The sequence below is a fragment of the Rhyacophila brunnea genome, unplaced genomic scaffold (genome assembly GCF_057557595.1).
Source record: "Rhyacophila brunnea isolate RB1 unplaced genomic scaffold, BYU_Rbru_1.0 scaffold_23, whole genome shotgun sequence".
Classification (NCBI taxonomy): domain Eukaryota; kingdom Metazoa; phylum Arthropoda; class Insecta; order Trichoptera; family Rhyacophilidae; genus Rhyacophila; species Rhyacophila brunnea.
The window spans coordinates 29,814,472-29,834,155 of record NW_028232893.1 but is presented as its reverse complement, the minus strand read 5'-3'; the positions used below and the strand labels follow the sequence as shown (position 1 = coordinate 29,834,155).

General features: G+C 33.5%; 1 protein-coding gene across 6 annotated transcripts in view; it reads right to left on the bottom strand.

Annotated features, from left to right (window-relative positions):
- Smr (nuclear receptor corepressor smrter) overlaps nt 1-19,684 on the bottom strand; it is a 436,555-nt gene that overhangs the window by 182,074 nt on the left and 234,797 nt on the right. Inside the window, exon 1 of one of the 6 annotated variants that reach the window (XM_085950576.1) lies at nt 9,281-9,521. The exons of 2 other annotated variants lie outside the window; for them this stretch is intronic. The gene's annotated coding sequence lies outside the window, so the exon portion shown is untranslated. Of the gene's footprint in view, nt 1-9,280; nt 9,522-19,684 lie in introns of those variants that run through there. 3 more of the 6 variants (XM_085950574.1, XM_085950579.1, XM_085950578.1) reach the window with 3 other exon arrangements.

Below are 19,684 nucleotides of genomic sequence, written 5' to 3'. Positions count from 1 at the left end.
GTGGCGAAGAGTGGAGGTAGGCTGTTCAGATTGGACACTAATAGTGCACACTGCGCTACGTGTTTGTTAGTTTTTAAAATTCAAAGTAAAAAAAATAATGCCATTAAAATATACATAATTTTAGATATGTTAGAAGAATAAGTATTTTTTATTGATTATGATCTAGTATAGGCATGGCTTAATTAATTATAAAGAATTACACAAGACAAATAAGTATGGCTGAAAAACTGTGCATTATTTTTGTCGTATCGCCCATAGCATACCTGAACTATTATGATTTTGTTTAGGAGGTACTTTCAGATAAATTAAATTTTAAAAGCTAACCAATATTACCTGCAATTTGTATGCTTGGTGCAATGAAAACAAATTTGTATGACTGACAAAGTTTAGTGTGCACTATTTACTACCTCCACCACTCGCCAATGATTGGTGGCCTCTAAAACCAATGCAATTTGATTTCAAGTGACTTAAATTATGCTGATGATACAATATTTAAATGCGTCGCAGACTAAAACGCCATTTCCCCGAATAGGAACACAACAAACATAAATTTCCTTATCATTCTTATCACTTATCAGTGTTGTCGTAATAACTTATCCGCTCGTGTTATACTTATTTTATTATATGCTGCATTGAAAGATACACAGATGACTCACATAATAATAATAAATTTAAAAAATTGACCAGGGTAACGACAACAATCTTATATTATTTATTTATTCATAAATTTAAAAGTTATCAGTGTTTTAAAAGCGCGATATTAATAATTTTGACCCCTTTTATCGGGAGACCTCTCCTGGGAGTAAGGGAATCGACTGACAGCGATAATATTGTGAATGAGCGAGTAGAAGATGAAGAATTGAGCCCATGTGCGGAAAACAAGCATTATCACGATAAGGCTGTTTTTCGGTAAATCGGTTTAAATTACGCGGCATACACGTATGAATGCACTCGCCAGATATTACTTTAATATTCTAACAATAGGTGACAGTAGACAGTCTAAGCTGACCGCGCGGGGTACAGACCTACAAACTTATCTGTAGAATGGCCAAAAATAGAACTACGAACTACCATAGGACGCCATTTTGAAAAATTCATTCGAATGTCAGATTTTGTTCACTTACACGAGTCTTGATTGGATAGTTTTCGAAAGTGGCTCCCCCATCCCATTCTACAGAGAAGTTTGTCGGTCTGTACCTACGCTGTTTATACGTACACCCATATCTATGCCGTAGACGACATAGTGCGTACATACACACAATTCGTGCTTGCGGAAGGTCGTGTCATTTCCATTTGCTATTGCGATAAATTTGTTTTTACTCTTCAGAGTATAAAATCTGAATCTTTTTGTTCAAAAGACGCGTGTCATTAATGAAACTAATTATTACGTCAAAAAGGAATAGCGGTCAAAGTTATGAAACTTTTAACGGAAAAATTATCAAGAAAATATACTTAGGTGTATTATGTGGGTAAGTGATGTCAAAAATTGTGCAATACAATATTTTTAACCTTTGAACTAAATAATTTATTTTCCAAGTTTTGGGAAATAAAATCCAACAGGATGCAAATAAAATGGAAGACATTTTGTTTTGTTTGCATTTTGTGAGGGCAACGCTAATTGGTTAAAAAATATATTGGAATTTATCCCAATAAATGTTGAAATGGACATCACATCAAGTGACTCACTTAAAAACTTAGGATAAAGAATGTTACCATCAAAATCAGAGTTGTACGATTATTTTATGCTATACGGAAAAACAGCGTTAAATTTGTTACCGTATATTTCATTATAAACATGGTGGTTTGTCCAATAAAGATTTTTGCATAAAAAAACGTTTTCTCAATTACTGGAACAACCTTTATTCATCAGAATTAAATATTTTCGATAATGGCTATCTCCACAACAATCAACTGAAATGTTCAACTGCCAATATCTACAACCGTTTTCACGATAACGCTACTTCTGTGCATATGGGCTCAATTATTCTTCCGCGGGTTCGGACGTCATAGCGAAGGTCGGAGGTCGCAACCTGAGGCGTGCACTTTACTTTCTCGATACACGAGAAATAAAACAACACAACACGGTTCGATCGAACTGAGGCTCTTGGGAAATGCGGCATTCGCGGTGGTAAATTTTCTCTTGGACGTGTGAAATAATGGATTCGTTACATTACAAGATGTTCAAGAAAAACCTTTGTACATAATGAGACAGTAATAAGCGTTTAGCAACGACGTCTTGGTTACATGTAAGTTGTACGTATGCAGTTCATCGTGGGACACTTATTCGTGCGCCGCAGTACGTGAAACATGAGTTCGTATAACATTTTATCAAATGACGAGAGCTTCGTTGAACATTTCCACGTATCTTACAAAATACGGCGATAGTTTGCAAATAGTACTGTTTCAATTAGATTAACCCTAACCTAATTATTCAATAACAACAAAAATAAAATATACCTATCGTTATTTCTTCGAAATCTTTAATTTAAAGTCATATATATTTCCTTTTGACAGTTTCTCAAACGAGTATTTTCCGGCTAACTTTCTTCAAGGCATGCTCGCCTTTCATTATTTCGAAGCTCGTAGGTCACTAGCTTCTGCTCTTAAAGCATTTTTCCCGGCTCTCACGTGATATAGTTTCCAATCCTGATATTCTAGAATAATTTGAATTTCTATGAATCCGACAATTACATGCGTGGTCGCAGCCATGGCCTATTTCAGGTGAGAAAGCTGTTTCCTCATGTCAGGCTCACCAATAGCGAAGGCTGTGTGGCTGGAAAATGCACTCCCTATATAATCTACATATTATGTAGACGTGTCTAGTGGTGTGATATGTATTTTCTTTTTTTAATTTGCATTTTTCTTGAATTATTGTTTATTTTAACTTATTTCTTTTGCTATAGATTTATTTTTTGGCTTATTTTTTTCTCTACTAATTTGATTTACCTGTACTTTTTATTCTAAATTTCATTTTGTGAACGTCTTCAATTAATAATTTGTTATGTGCTCAATGTGTCTTTTTTAAACCAATAAATATATATTTCAAATAAAGAAAAGAAACCCGTAATAGTATAAGAGTTCCATCGTTTTGCATGTAGTTTACGTTGCAGCTTGAAGTTGGCTGCAAACTGAAATGCAGTTCCAGGGAAAATATAATCTCTAATCACAGCAATAAAGTTCGAATAAAATTACAATACATTACAATAACTTTAATCGATTTATGATACTCAGGAATGGGATTGCCTGACTTACTAATGGCTCTTCCTTACTTGCCTCGTTTAAAAGCTTAAAAAACAATAAAAAGTTACTACCTACTTAATATGCATTTGAAATTTCTTGAAATGCCTGCTTTTAAATTGAAATATTTATTAGCTCAACAGTCAGTATTCTTTAACAAGTATTATTTTAATACCCACGGTGGCCGCGCGGCTTAAGCGATTGACTATGCGCCGTGGGTCCCAGGTTCAAATCCTGGGTCTGGCAAGTACTCATATTGTTTTTCAATTTGCGTCTGTCAGGGTATGGACCTAATAGGTTGAGCAAGTGGCTCAATTCCATTTCTCGTAAAAAAAAAAAAAAAAACTGTTAATACAAACCTCCACTCTGTGGAGGCCCTATGATCATATTAGGATCGGACATGGTCGAAAGAAAAAAAAGAAAATTTTAATGCAAGATTGTAATTTGATAAAAATTAAATAAATCAATATGTGGCATGATTGAATATAATGAAATACATATTAGAAAATACTCATTATAAATTATAATCGATGCAAATGACATGAATATTGGCTATGTAACCGTAACAGGCGTGGAAATTGAACGATTAATATTTTAATAATAGTATGAATTAATTAATGTTGATGTATTATTTTGTATGACTACATAGTAAAGAAAAACGATAGCATGCAATAAATTACAATGTAGTGACTGTAGCGCTCCCGGTGCAAGGGCAGTCGATCAGGCGCCCGCCATTTTGCCAAATAATTGCGGCTGTCACAACAGCTGCTAAACCATTTTTTACTGATAATCAGATCGCGATTCTGACATTTTAATGAACGACAAGTGGAAGTGAACACGGGAATGAAGATATTTCTTTATTATACAAGTTCACATCCCTCCCCTAAAGCGTCAAATAGACGCGCGATAAGGGCCGTGATTCTGACGTTTGGGCGGTAAACAGATTTTCACGCATGTCAATAATTTGCAGTGCGAAGGTGCAACAATATGATATAATAATGCATAATTAACATGACATAATGGCAAAAAGATCTCTGAAAATTAAAATAAGTTGTGCATAACATGCCACGTAATTTATTTTAAAAATAACTATTGAATAAAAATATGATTTTCAAAGGTTTCATTGCAATGCTAATAATACCTATGATGACACAATAAAATTGCAATATTAAGTGACATTATTATAAAATTGTGTTTATTATAAATCATAACAATATTCGAATGACATTGACAATTCATAATACAGATAGATATTATAACTTTCCCCAACATGGCCAAAATAAATGGTTAGGACCGACAAACAGAGCAATCGATATATTGATTTACCTCTTTAAATAAAAAACAACATTGGCTCCATAGACTTAATATCAGTGTTTTCAAAACCAAAATAATAACTGAGTAAGTAATAAAAACGATGACTGAGGAAATAGAATTTAAAGTCACATAATTTTTAATGGCCAGGACCGGTGTCATCCGCAGCCGGTCATTGCCAATAATAAGTAAACAAACAGCTGTTGTTTTTAATGGTGAAAATGGGTTTATAAAACGAGTCACAACAAATAAAGATTGCTTTGCAAATATAAACGTGTTTCGCTTACATAGTGAGCGTTATTAACTATGCCCTACAATGTACATTATCAACATTAAAAATCCTAATCGTCCCCACTCATCTAAGTACTCAATAATTTTACCAACTGACGGTTTCCCACGTCGTTCTATATAAATATCTCATTATTAATCCCTCAATAGATACTATTAAATTTAACCATCAGTGTAGTGACTTTTTACAGTATTTGGCAGTTAATAATAAAATTGGCAATTCTTTGTGGAAGTCATTATGTTATCAAGTAAAAAAGAATTAAGGAGGTAGAGGAAGAACAGCTTCTTCTGGCATTGCGGCCACGATGAAATCATTTTGGAACAGTGTTAGTGTACTTTACCAACACCTAAATGAGTCGCCTGCGCTGCCACAAGAATCTGACAATATCCTACCTAGATGTAATATAATATAGCGTTTGGTGCTACATAGTTCAATAACGATCAAGAGCGATTTCTTCCGCCTGAAGGACACTTGTCTTGTCAACAAACTAAACTAAAAACAATGTGTAATTATTATCAATACGTCTTGAAATCCGCTAGGTAAGTATATTAATATAGCAAGATTACTCTTTCTTCTTTTTCTTTCGACCATGTCCGATCCTAATAGCATCATATGGGCCTCCATAGAATAGAGGTAGGCCGCGCGGCTTAAGCGTTGGACTATAACGCCGTGGGTCCCAGGTTCGAATCCTGGGTCTGGCAAGTACACATATTGTTTTTCAATTTGTGTGTCAGATGGACCTAATAGGTTGAGCAAGTGGCTGACATCCATTTCTCGTAAAAAACCAAATCTGTCAATACAAACCTCCAGAACAGGTAATTTTTTTTATCACCCTGGACCAGTGGCGAACGGTGCCTATTGGAGGTAGGTAGGCTATGGTATGTACCTACCTAACTGAAAAAAGTCCTATGCCAGTCATATTTACGGGACTTTAATTTTAATTTTAGTCATCTTCAGTATTTTACTGAACAAAATATATATTAGCTTTTTATAATAAATATTTCACATAAAGACAATGGGCACTAAAATAAGAATACTGTGGTTTTGTCGAAAGGCGTTTTGCATCAAATCCAGTGTAAAAAATTAATGAATACGTATATTATACAAAAATACATCACTGTCAACATGTCAGGCTTTTATACCTATAGCATCAGATTTTGACATTGTGAGAATACGTTTATTTACAATACGTGTGTAATCTTTTGGATGTGTTGAATGCGAACGTCGAAGTTATTATTTGAATACGCATTAAAGCAATTAATTATTTTTTTATTAATACGGTGGACCAATCTACTGCCCTGTGTAAGAATTAACGTTGAACGATTGGGAAAGGATTGAGAGGTTCTGCAAATCATCTAAGCCCAAAAACTACAGTTCCTCGGCCACATTACGACAGGACAAAATTACAGCATTCCCCAAAGAAAGGACCAACGATATACGTAGCAGAATGCATTTTACCTTTGTGGTTGGTACGAGGGCAACTCCATCTCAACTAAACCGGTAACGGATGATAGAGCGAAGATGGCGTTGGTGAAGGGATGGCAAAAAAAAACTAAAAATGTTGTTGATAAACTTTATAGGTACTTAATATGTTGGCCATTATTACTTGGCACATTTTACAAAATGACGACTGAACAAATTATGTTATTATATGAAATATTACGATAATATAGGTGAATAAAATGACATCGTATATTCTGTTTTTCCACAGTTAGGTAATCAGTCCACGATTCTTAGAATACATAATAAAAATTTCTCTGCCAACACAGGAAGTTTTCGTGTTAAAAAAACATTTTTAGAGATTTCACAGAAAGATTATTTTCAGTGGCGGCCTTGACTATTTTTAAATAGATAGTAAGCAGCATAATAAAAATAAACATATTATTGTAGAAACTAGATGGGTGATTTTATTTTCACTCCTTGTTTTAATTTCTAATAGCACACGTGATTTATAGTTGGCACTTCATTTAGAATATGTGTTACCTATAGAAAATTTTGACTGAACTGATCAACACTGTCAGTCAAATTAATCAAATAGTAAATGTAATGTAGATCTACAATCTGCATGAACGGACCCAGCTCTACGACAAACTGCAGTGGGCGCCAAATTTTTAAATACAAAGTAGGTACTACATAAAGACTTGTTTTAATTGAATTTAAAAAACTAAAAAACACCATCTTTAATTTCGTATTAGTTCAATGAAATTAAGAAATAAGTATGACTGACACAGTTTGGAGTACACAATTTACATCAGATCTCAACAGCCTACTCACCAATGATATATCGAAAAACAGTTCATGAAATTGTAAATTACGATTTTTTATCTTAAGTGGGGCAGATGAGTCAACACAGATTGGATATTCTATTAGTACTAATTTGCGAGGAATAGTTGTTAGCCATGCGCCGAGCCCACTAGATCCAAAACCATACTAAACACAACGATCAAATGTTTCTTATAATTCTCTATATGCCGAAACTATTTGCATTCGCATTTCTCACGAATTATTGAAGTAATAGCCGCCCAGGTAAATAAATACTTTTATTTTATACCATATAGATATCCACTAGTATAAGTTGTCAGCTGAGTGTGGGCACCACAATAATTGACAATATACCTAGCATTCAATACTTTTTATAGTATTATACTGTAATGAACTTAGTTCTAAACTCAAACACCGAACGATTTATGTATGGTGGTAGTTATATAGGTAGGTTACATAATTTTCAATATTTTAAAAAGCAAGTATAATATAATAATTCAGTAAGTAGGTACTTAATTAGATAAGTACTATTATATAGGTATTTTGATAATGGCAGAAGGAATTCCAGCTGTGCTTTGTATTGTAAATTGTATAGTAATCTAAACCGGTTTTGATAAAACATGGACGCATATTAGGTAGATTCTTGGAATTACGCACTAAAAAAACATAGATGCAAGTCAAGGCTTTCTCGATAAGTAAAAGACGCGCGTCACTCAAACACTATTCCGGCAATTATTTTCGTTGTAGATAATAATATGTAGTACTATGTCAGATTAATCGTGAATATTAACTTCACGGGCGAGCACTATTAAAAATAGGTAGGTACATAATATAATATATTAAACATTAAAGTATCCCTGTTATGGCACCTTGTTAGTTTGGATAAATAATATAGGCACAAACCATTGAACACAAAATTAATGGGAACTGGCTTACCCACCCCACTGGGTGTGGTATAACAGGCTAAATATCTCGGGTTCGGAAAAATATGGAATAAGCTTATTAAACACATCTTAAAAAATATGCTATTTTCGATAGCGGTTAGTTTTTTAAAATTCGTTAATCCCTGCCTAAACCAAATCATAATAGATAAAAAATATTCTTCAATCTATAAAATATCTAAAATGTGCATCATGGTTTAATGGCATACTCAGATATTTTATAGATAAACGAATATTTTTTGATTATTATCTTACTATGGCTTCGATTAGGCAGGGTTTAATATGCACACACTGTTGTCCTAGTAACTGGTTCAATGAAAAAATGACGTTTGACTGACAAAGTTCAGTGTGCACTATTTATGTGCACGACCCACCCTTCGCCACTGCTATAAACTATAATATTATTATTATATAAAAACGTACCTATTATATTCACTGTTTGATTAAGTAACTGTTGTAATAGATGTGAAATTGCAATTTATTCAAGTTTTGTACTTTTTCATTTAATTAGAATCGTTTTTTTGCGACCCGGGTTTCGTTTTTCGGTAACTTCGAGCACTATATTTCTACACTCACAAAAAATGGTTCAAATATAAAGGTGCTTAACACTAATTAAAATTTAATTAAATTGAAATTTCAAATTTCATCACGTACGGCCCGTCGATGGCGTCGCATCGACTTGATAATGGATTTTACCATTAACGTTCAGTTGCCGAGTGCTAAACTAAATTTTAACTGACGAAACGAAATTAGTAGTTACCTATCTACCTGGTGTCAATAATGGTCAATAAAGGAAGTTATACTAAGCACAAGTGAGATGATTTAAAAAAAATAGTTATAGGTACAGTGTTTATAGCGCGATACTAGATTCTAACAAGGTACAAGCGTCAAAGCAAGGGTCGATATTAATTTAAATATACCTATCGGCACATCACTAAACATGTCTTTCAAAAACTAGATAGGTACTTAATGAACACAAATAATATTTTTGTAAATGGTCACTTATTATTCGTTGATTAAAACTATCAAATTTTAAGTTTTGGTTGTACATCAATTTTGTGTCAAACTTCTAAACTCAAAAACGTGGAGTGATTCGTCGAACGTCGTGTAATGTTTAATGTGTTACAATTGACTGAATTATAATCAAAACATTTACAATAATGAAAGTGTATGTAAATGTGCACTGTGTATACTTAGTGTAAGTAAAAATTATACAGGATCCAACTGGTAAACAAATTACCTAAAAATACACAATCACTTTATTCACAGTACACAAACACTACGCGAACGTATATGTAACTTATAGGTATATCCATTGTGTATTATTTTAAAACACTGGAATCGAGGAAGAATGATGATTTACCGGGAACAACATGTACACAGAATTTATCCACGGCGAATCATTTGGAGGTTATGTCCAGACGAAAGAGCCGAAAAACACGCGCTCCGACCGCTGTGTAGGTACGTGTCTATCTGTATCTACAGAGAGAGAGCGCCATACCCATACTACGCCCGCAAACTTTACTCCAAAGTTTACGTTATTCGGCATACGCTAAAAAATGCGCGGGAGACGAGAATAAAGGCGCTAAATGACGTTCCAAAATAGAACTCGGGTTTAAAATTAAATCGAATTCGGAATGATGACAATTCCTGGATTCGAAATTCGAATTTTGCTAAGTACAGTAAGTAAATAGAGAGACGCGCTCTATCGGATAAGTTTGTCGGCGCGTATACTTTTGTTGGTGTGTGTGTCGGGTACATCTGTAGCGACGGAAAGGGGCGATTTCTAAAGGGAGTAGTACGCTATAATCACATCGATGTAACTTTCAAACATATACTCTCGATGCAAAAAAGTAGACAATTTAATTATAGTTCCAAATAGAATGTAGTAATTATAAGTGCCTCGCGCTTGCATATACAACAGTAGGATCGTAGACATATTAAAAATCTAAATACACTGACTTACTATAATGGTTATTAAATAGGTTTTATAAATTATTGCTTAGGTCCTACGCAAAACAAATAGAGGTATATCTGCTATCGTATAAAAACAATCAGCTAAAATCTACAACATTCAATTAACGCTCAATGTCCGGTGACAATACATTATAATTATTAAAAATTAATTGGCAGCCCGCATGGTGTCTATACTACGTGTACAGCTTTCTTGTTAATGACCCTATTCATCTTAAACACAACAGATTAATAAATAGAAATACCCCAATACACTACATTTTGACGCAATCTTTTGAATGTGTGAGTGTCCTACGAAAATGAGCAACACATGAAAGACGTGCAATAGTATGCATTGCAACCTTTAAATCCACCGATATTGATTGAGCGTCAGTAAATAAACCGAGAGCAGTTGTCAGAACGAAGGACAAGCGTATTCTCGACGCCTGTTTTAAGTTTATCCCATATTCTCTTCCACACTCGAGATCGGTTGTTTGTTACTCCACACCTGTAAGGTATTTCAGTTCCCATTATTTGAGTTACCTGATTTTAAACTACCACTAAAAGATTTATCATGGATAGTTTTTAAACGTTAAAAAATACATACACTGTCGCAAAACTTTCCAAGATAATAGAACTAAAGGGCTGTATTATCGTTTTCACCTTAATCATTTTAAAACATTAAAATTAAATTATTTATATTCATCAAAATGCTTCACTAGGCCGAATAGAAATCATATCGTAGCCTTTTAGTATACACACGCAAAATTATATATCGAATATTATTATATCTGTTGCAAGGACTCTTCATATTATGTCGCATAGTAAAGTGACGTTTAGTGACGACATATTTGAAATTTAACAAGACTTGGTTACTTAAATTATACGTTGAAGAATATCATAATATAATATAGTTTAACATTGTATTTCAAGTTAACTTACTCACGCTAGTATTGGTCTTCCGAGTGTTATAGTAGCGGGATTGTCACGATACGTTATGGCAGAAACAATGTTTACCTGTAACAAGAGAAAATAAGACAATGAATAAATCAGCCGTTATGCATGCATTGTTAATAAGGATAATAATAAGAATTATTGGACACAGATGTTGGTTATATATGTATAAGCAAGAAAGAAACCACGCGACGATTTATTTATTTACGAGTATTATATTGATATGTACCTATTTGAGCTTCAAAAAAGTAGAAAATCTTTATTTGAAACAGAATGGATACTATTCATTGCGTTACTCAACACACTTTTTATCGTACAAGCTTACACACTGTAGCTGAAAATGTAGAAGAGACATTATTTATTAATCTGTTTTTCTCGACTGACACACTGTTTCTACTACTGTATTTGTCACCATTATTGTTTTATATTAATCATAACCACTAATATATACTTTATAACGTGTTCGTTCTGTTTTTCGTTTTATGTGAAAAACATATAAATGGCATACTATAAACTTATTGTATTAAAATCAACTAAAATTGATAAAATAAATTAAAATTCGTACTTATATATAAAAGAAATTAAATGAGATTTTAAAATGCTAATAATGCTTGCCAAGAGATATCACGGAGACTTGAAGCTTTCGAGATGTGGCTGTATAGGCCGCATCCTCAAAATTCCTTACACTGACCAGGTGACAAATATTGAAGTTCTCAAACGAATGGGGAAGGACCGAGAAGTTCTACGTAGTATCAAAACGAGAAAACCACAGTACCTCGGCCACATTATGAGAGGACAAAAATCAATGGGAAGCGTAGCAGAGGACGGCGCCGCATTTCGTGGCTTAAGAACCTCCGTGATTGGTACGAGTGCAGCTCCACTGAACTGTTCCGGGTAGCAGACGACAAAGATAAGATCTCCGCTAGGGGATGGCACAATAAGAAGAAAAAATCCAAACGAAGATACTAAATACTACACACTCAACGACTAAGCTAATATGAGTAGATACCTATAACGTAAAGTGCGAACATTTTCAGTGTAGGTATGCCAATCTTAATCGCAACCGGTATTATTCGTTGATTTTAAACAAATAAAACACAATTTTATATGTTATTACTATAAAACCGAACACAATTATGTATTGTATGTATCAGTAACATTCAAAGAATATTGAATAGAATATTTTCATGTAGATATTGATATTGTTTCTACGACACGTGTTTCAAAGGTCAAGAGTAATTTTCGGTACGCGCAATTTAAAAAGCGAAACAAAATATTTATTTTGACATTGTATAGGTACTTCCGATCGATTACAATGATATATAAATCTAACTTATATAAACTAAATAAACCCTTATTGCTCTCCACTCCGTACGATTTTACCATTAAAAATAATTATAACATGAAATTTTATCAACTATACCTTTTTCACATCACATAGCTACTTTTCCATCCTCACCGCACACCATTGACTGATTGTAACATTACACAAACACAAACGTAACTTCGGTGCTACTGTATGATAAATCTCAACCAGCAGTGCGAATCAATGAAGTGTGTAAAAAGAATATTAATGCAAGGTGATAAGTAGCACATTTTATTAACCATCATGAATTTTACCATCAACTTAACCCTTAATCTTTTAAAAGAAAAATTGCTCGTCTGTGTTACTAAACAGCTATTTCGTAAAAAGATACCATGGATCTATGTATTGTTGAAATTTCTCGAAAAATACACTTTGTACATTCTAATAAGGGTCAATTTGCAGATCCGTGTTCATTTATATATATCTTTATTGTTTATATACTATACCATGTTTATAACCTGGTGTTTACAAATACGTATATTATTTACAACGAGAGTTGTTACAAAAATAAATCGCAACGACGTCACCATAGCACTCCCCGATTTCTACGCTCACGGATACGCACGCACACCAACACTGCAGCAAGGAAAACTTGTTTATGTGTTGGGTGGTGGCAGGAAGTGGCGGGGCGGAGGGCGAAAGGTGAATGGTTGGTTTGACGGGCGAGGGGGGCGCGGGGTTTTGATAGCGGAGATAACATTGCGATATTGTTATTCTTATTCCGGCATAAGTAGGTAGAGTCTGTTTGTTTGGCTACAAAAAGTACAGATGCATTGGTAGGCGGCGCATACATACGATATGATATAAATATATTATACTGTTTACTGGATTCCAGCACATAAAGGAATTAATGGCAATGAAATTGCTGATCAATTGGCAAAAAATCTGTAAAATACCCATCAGAAAATATAAGAATTCCATACACAGATTTTAAAGCCCAGTTTAAACAAACAATGAGCGAAAATAACGGTAAATATTTAGAAAATCTTGGGAAAGAAAAGGGAACACACTACTATCAAAACTTTTATAGTAGATCTCCTAAAACTTGGTTTAGTAAACATTGTAAAATAAAGCGAGATGTAATAGTGACAATAGCTAGAAGCAGGACAGGTCATCACAGTCTCAACGAATCATTGTACAAAATTAAAGTGGTAGATAGCCCTCAGTGTCAGTGTGGACATCCCACTCAAGATCTTAACCACATTGTCTGGCAATGTGATGCCCATGACCAGGAGAGAGAAGTGTTATTGAATAAGTTGGGAAAATGCAGATTATACCCTCCTTTTACGATTAATTCGTTCCTGGCAAAACCAAATATTTCAGTTATGAAAATTGTACATGAATTTCTCCAAAAATTTAACGTAAATGTCTAGTGTATAGTGTAACAAAAATGTAATTCTGTATCATTAATAATGTAACTATTTATGCCTGTCGTTAAAAAAATGTATGTACTTATAGTTTTGTAAACCATTGTAAAGCAGAATAGCCTTCCATTCAGAAAAGAGCTCAATTGCTTCCAAATAAAGAAAAAAAAAAATATTATACTGTTCGGTTTAGGTTCTATAAATAATTACAAATTTTAAAATAACACATCCAAAGTAAACAAAACAGCTAGACTACTTACTCATTATCCTCTGCGATAGCTAATAAAGTTTCTACGTCGCGAGCATTCCGATGATCTGATGAAATTTATACTGTATAGGTACATGTCTAAAACGTAACTAAACAATGTCACGCCATATATTGCAATTAGCCGGCATATGCTAACTATTACGAAATTTTTTCGCCATTTCAGAACAGATACAAATTTCGACAGCAAAATTATTTACCTAACTGCATCATTTTTTCGTTATCTGCATTTTTCAATAACTAGGAATAATAATAAAGATTGATCGATAAATACGATGGTGTTTGCCCGTTGGGCATCCTGATAACTGCTTTTTGGTGATTTTATTACGACACAGGACCGAGAGAGTTGGAGAAAGCTTGGTAAGGCCTTCATCCAGCAGTGGATTGACCCCGGCTGATGATGATAATTATGTTAAAAGTAAAAATTGGCTTACTATATTATGTAGTAGTAGTATTATTTCACATTTAGACCTAACCTGATATCTCTGTACTTAGTTCATTTGAAAATGCTCAAAACTCTACCATAATAATATAATGATAAATAATATGTAAACGTCAACTATCACAGTAGTTGTTTGGTCAAAACATGGTAAAAAACCTTATATTATTTTTTTACTATATTCTTCTTCATTTTTACCACGTTTTTATTATCTCGTATTCTTGTTTGTCCGGTACAGATTTTTTCTTGTGTGTCCAGTACATTTTTTTTTGTTTGTCCAAGATTTGTATTGGACGATTGAATTCCCGACTAGCTACACATTTGAAACTTTTAGAATAAATATATCAGAACACGACGACAATGCATTATTTTAATACTTTTAGCCATTTTCAAGCAGAATTGAATTCATTTTCATATTCATTCAAAATGTACTGTATTGGGGGGTAGGTATAGCCTATCTGAATTATATTTATTAATCTGTTCTGTGGTCGCAACGACTCGTAAGTGAGCACACATAGTTATAACTGTAAACCAGGTGTTCATGTATAGACTCAATGCACGGAGTGTATGGGTATGATGAAAGGTGTAAAAGTGAAAAATGTAAAAGTGCATGGGGGTGGGGGGATTCGTAGTCCGGCGAGAACCTATACATACATAGTAGGCAGGGAAAATACAGAAGTCAGTGGCGCATTCAAGATTTTGTTACCCGCCGCCTAACGATAATAAATTATCATGGATCAATTTTCGAAATGGGCAACATACCACTTTTCTGTGCACGATCCTGATATTAGGTGCATGAAAATCATTCATATTCGATTACTACACTAAAAACGTTCCAGAGATGTGTAACTAAAAACTAAAAAATGTTAAAATATAGCGTGTGGTAGGTATGTACACCTTGACATAATAATTTTATTGTGATTGGTATTTAGAAAGCATGCAAGCGTTAACAAAATATGTTTATAATTTTTGCTTATCAACAAAGTCTTCGCGACTATTCCACTGAGTGCATTTACCGAACGATTTACATGGAGTCTTTTATTTTAACATACCATTCATTATCAATTTATCAGTTTGCATTCGCGAGCTTGGGAATTCGACAATTGCTCTGTTTAAATTTCAAGTTTAAATAAATATGTCCTTCCACTACGATTCAATATAATATGGCACTATTCATTCATTACATTACACTAATTTGGTACCTTACTATACAAATACATACAGCTACTAATTAAACGGTTTTACCAGTATTTTTAACTAATGACACAATTTCTATTTACGGTTCATTTTTATTATCACGTTTTTATTAGCTCGTATTCTTGTTTGTCCGGTACAGATATTTTCTTGTGTCTGGTACATTTTTTTTCTTGTTCGTCCAAGATTTGTATTGGGCGATTGAGGATACTTAACTAACTTCCCGACTAGACAAACATTTGAAACTTTTAGAATATATCAGAACACGACGACAATGCATTCTTTTAATACTTTTAGCAATTTTTAAGCAGAATTGAATTCATTTTCAGTTAATTCTGTTTTGTATGGAAAGTTATTATTGTTAGTTGCTAAAGGGGTCCTAGCAACTAAATTATTAATATATACGTGCGTGACTATGGAAATCTATATGAAATGTCAAAATGATATTTCAGTATTCTATAATATTTATTCAGTATTTCTATCAAGTACAATAAAAAGTTTTTATTTATGCATATAATTGTCAAGTTTATATGATTCAACAGAAAATTTAAAATCGTGGTATATCTTATGATTTTTCGACATAATTAAGGCTAAAAATACTTTTATATAATATATTTTCGACATTCTTATTGAACCCATTAACTATGTATGTATCTCTTCCGAGGATGTGATCATTCTGAAATAGGTATGTACATCTAGGTATTGCGGAATTCTGGATCAGGTTTCTCCAACTCTCCTTACCTTAGGTAACATTGTATACTTTATCCACCAAATATATTACCAAATTTTGGACATACACAATTGGAGATAGAAATATTCAGACCGAATGCAAGTAAAAAGACATGCATTCAACTACTTGGAAATCAAAATAAGTTGGTATGTGGTATTCACCCTCATCACCCTCTATCGTTTATTTTTGACATGGTGAAAATTTCTCGAATTATCGAGAATCTCGTTACCATTTTACTTCTCTACAAATTTCATAAAAAATCTCGAGTAACGACTAACAAGTTTTTAATTCTCAAGAGTAGTTATTCTCGATCACAATAAATAATTAGATCGGCCTTAAATGTGAATTTATCAGGGAACTAAGAAATAATAGAAACTAAAATACCTAAGGGGAAGCAGGCAACCGATCTTGAGCGTGGAAGATTACGGAATAAACTTAAACACCTGTCAAGAATACGTCATACGTAGAATACTGACAACTGCTCTCGGTTTTTGCACTGACGCTCGTTTAAAATTGGTGTATTGAAGATTGCAATACACACTAATGTACGTCTATAATGGGGTGGTTCATTTTCGTAGGACACTCTGGCATTCAAAACCCTGCGTCAAAATGTACTGTATTGGGATATAGCCTATTGGAATTATATTTATTAATCTGTTTTGTGGAATTTATGTAACCCGTCCACAAGTGGAAAGATTCACAATGACATTTTTCGATCGGGCAAGACGATCGGCGTTAGTATGGGCATCTGCTCGTGAAATTAGACCATACCTGATATGTAACTATTATGTATATCGCACCATGAGTACTTTGGTATGTTAAGTCAAAAAATTTTCATTTTGCAGTTAATAATGCACAATTTTATTCAGAATTTTTTGCTTTATTTATTGCGTTAACGTAGTAACTCAAACAAAATGTGAAATGCGTTGTAATTTAGGTACTTCACTAAAGTATTTTGAAAATATTATAAGAAGTTGACGGCTTTACTATATTGTTAAGATATACTATGGTAGAGCATTAATGTGATGTATATTTTTGGTGACATGGTAATGCATCAATGTGTGTGTATTATGGTGCATTGGTATTACTATGATTTGATATACCTACTAAAGTATTAAGCTCATACGAAGTTCTTAAACTTACCGCAATATTACAAAATTTATTTGTAACTTCAAACGTTGATATCTCAAAACTATACTTTTGGAGTACCTACACTAAAGTACCCATGGTGCGATATAATACATATGTGATGTAAATCTTATCACGCTGTATTTACTTTGGATTGATATAAGTGCCTACCTAAGTTCTAATCTAATCCATTAATTGCATAACAGAATAACTCCAAGCATAGCTAGTCGTGAACTAATTATTATTTAAAATTTACTATAAAAAAGTTTATCTACTTACACTACTTACAGTATGTATGTACGTATGTATTATTATTATTATTTATAGTGGTGTGGCGGCTGGCGAAGTGACTTGCACCGGTTAGAACCGGCTCGGAGAAAAGCAAGTCATAAACAGTCGCCATGGCAACGCAGCGCCATCAAAAACCAATCAATCGTCGTGCAGCTGAGAGGGGGAAGGAATCGAGATGCGGGGAGGTCTGTCAGTGAGACGTGCGAGCATGTGTTTGTGGGGCAACCGCACGCCGCTCTACGAAAATGTATTTTTAAAACCACGCTTTGTTTATATTTTTTAGTTTTGTTATTCTACATTCATACCGCATTTTTAGAACAATAAATTTGTTTGATGTAGTACCTACCTATTCCCGGGCAAAGTTTATTTATTAGCACACTCACACAGCACCTTATATAATTTTGTATGGACTGTGGCTGTGGCCATAATAATAATGAATCTGCAGGACCTCGGAACTCTGACGTCTAGTGTTGTGATTGCGATTTAAATAGATCTGATCAAGGACGTAATTTTTTTTGTTTTTTTTTTTTTTAAATGTCATATTTCTCATAGCACACTGAAAAGGGCACGATGACATCAAGGCGAGTGAGCGGATGTTTCTCAGCTCCCTGGGAATCAGTCCGCTGCATATTTTGTCCTTTGTAACTTATCTCATCAGAAGAGTGTTTAAAAAATTTAGTCAGGCTACTTCATTTATTTCGTTATACAGGACCATAGAAGTATTAAATAAAAAGAGGGGGGAGGGAATCGGCTTTCTCATACAACTGAATGAAGCAGGCCAACAATAACCGACAACTTACGAGAAATAGCGACGCGATAAAAAATAATTACAAGATAAAAAGAACTTTTTATATATTTAGAACGTAAGTACTACAAAAAAATGCGTTTTATCAAATTAAACAACAATACTTACAACGTTTTTAAATTTTCTGTTAAATCATATAAACTTGACATGACTAGCTTAAACGATCAAAAAAATTTGTACTTGATAGAAATAATACGGAAATGTCATTTTGACATCAGATATTGATTTCCATAGTAACGCACGTATATATTAATAAATTAGTTGCTAGGACCCCAGACCCCTAGCAACCAATAATAGTGGATTGAATAACGGATTTCTTCCGAAATAACTTTTCATACAAAACAGAATTAACTGAAAATGAATTCAATTCTACTTAAAGATGACTAAAAGTATTAAAAGAATGCATTGGCATCGTGTTCTGATATATTCTAAAAGTTTCAAAGTCTAGCTAGTCGGGAAGTTAGTTAAAAATCGATTACAAGATTTGTACCGGACAAATAAGAATACGAGCTAATAAAAACGTTGTAAAAATGCAGTGCATCACGGAGGATTTTCTTTGGTTAACGTACCCATATAATATAATGTTAACGTGGAAATTTTGCCGCAAATTGATTACCAGCCGGCCTCACCATACGCCTCTAGTACAGGACGAAGGGATCTATTGTCCCGACCGTAGATATACTTTATTATAATTTGTGTTTATTCTTGCTTACTATAAAAAAAGTAAGCTGGGGGAAAGTTCGCCTGTACTTATACCGTTTATCATGATTTAACTTAGCATAAATTGTCAAGAAATTACAAATCTTCGTCTAGTAGTTCATCCATTCAAATGACCTTACGGTATAGATTATCAGTCAAAACCTTCAATCATTTTGGCTGACTTACTGTAAATTTTCATAAGAGTGAATATTATTACACAGATTCAAAGCATTCTTAGTCCGCACCAGTTTGCTAACAATATATAAGTATCTTTCAGTTTTGAATACTACAACAAGCCCCGAGACCCAATAATTACAAATTACACTATAGTGTAGTAGTTACGAATCAAACAATCACATAATATCGTGTATTTTCACACCACGTACGATCATAAATATGTTAAATAACGGTTAATAATACATAATATATTATAAAATGTTTGAGACTTACACTAAT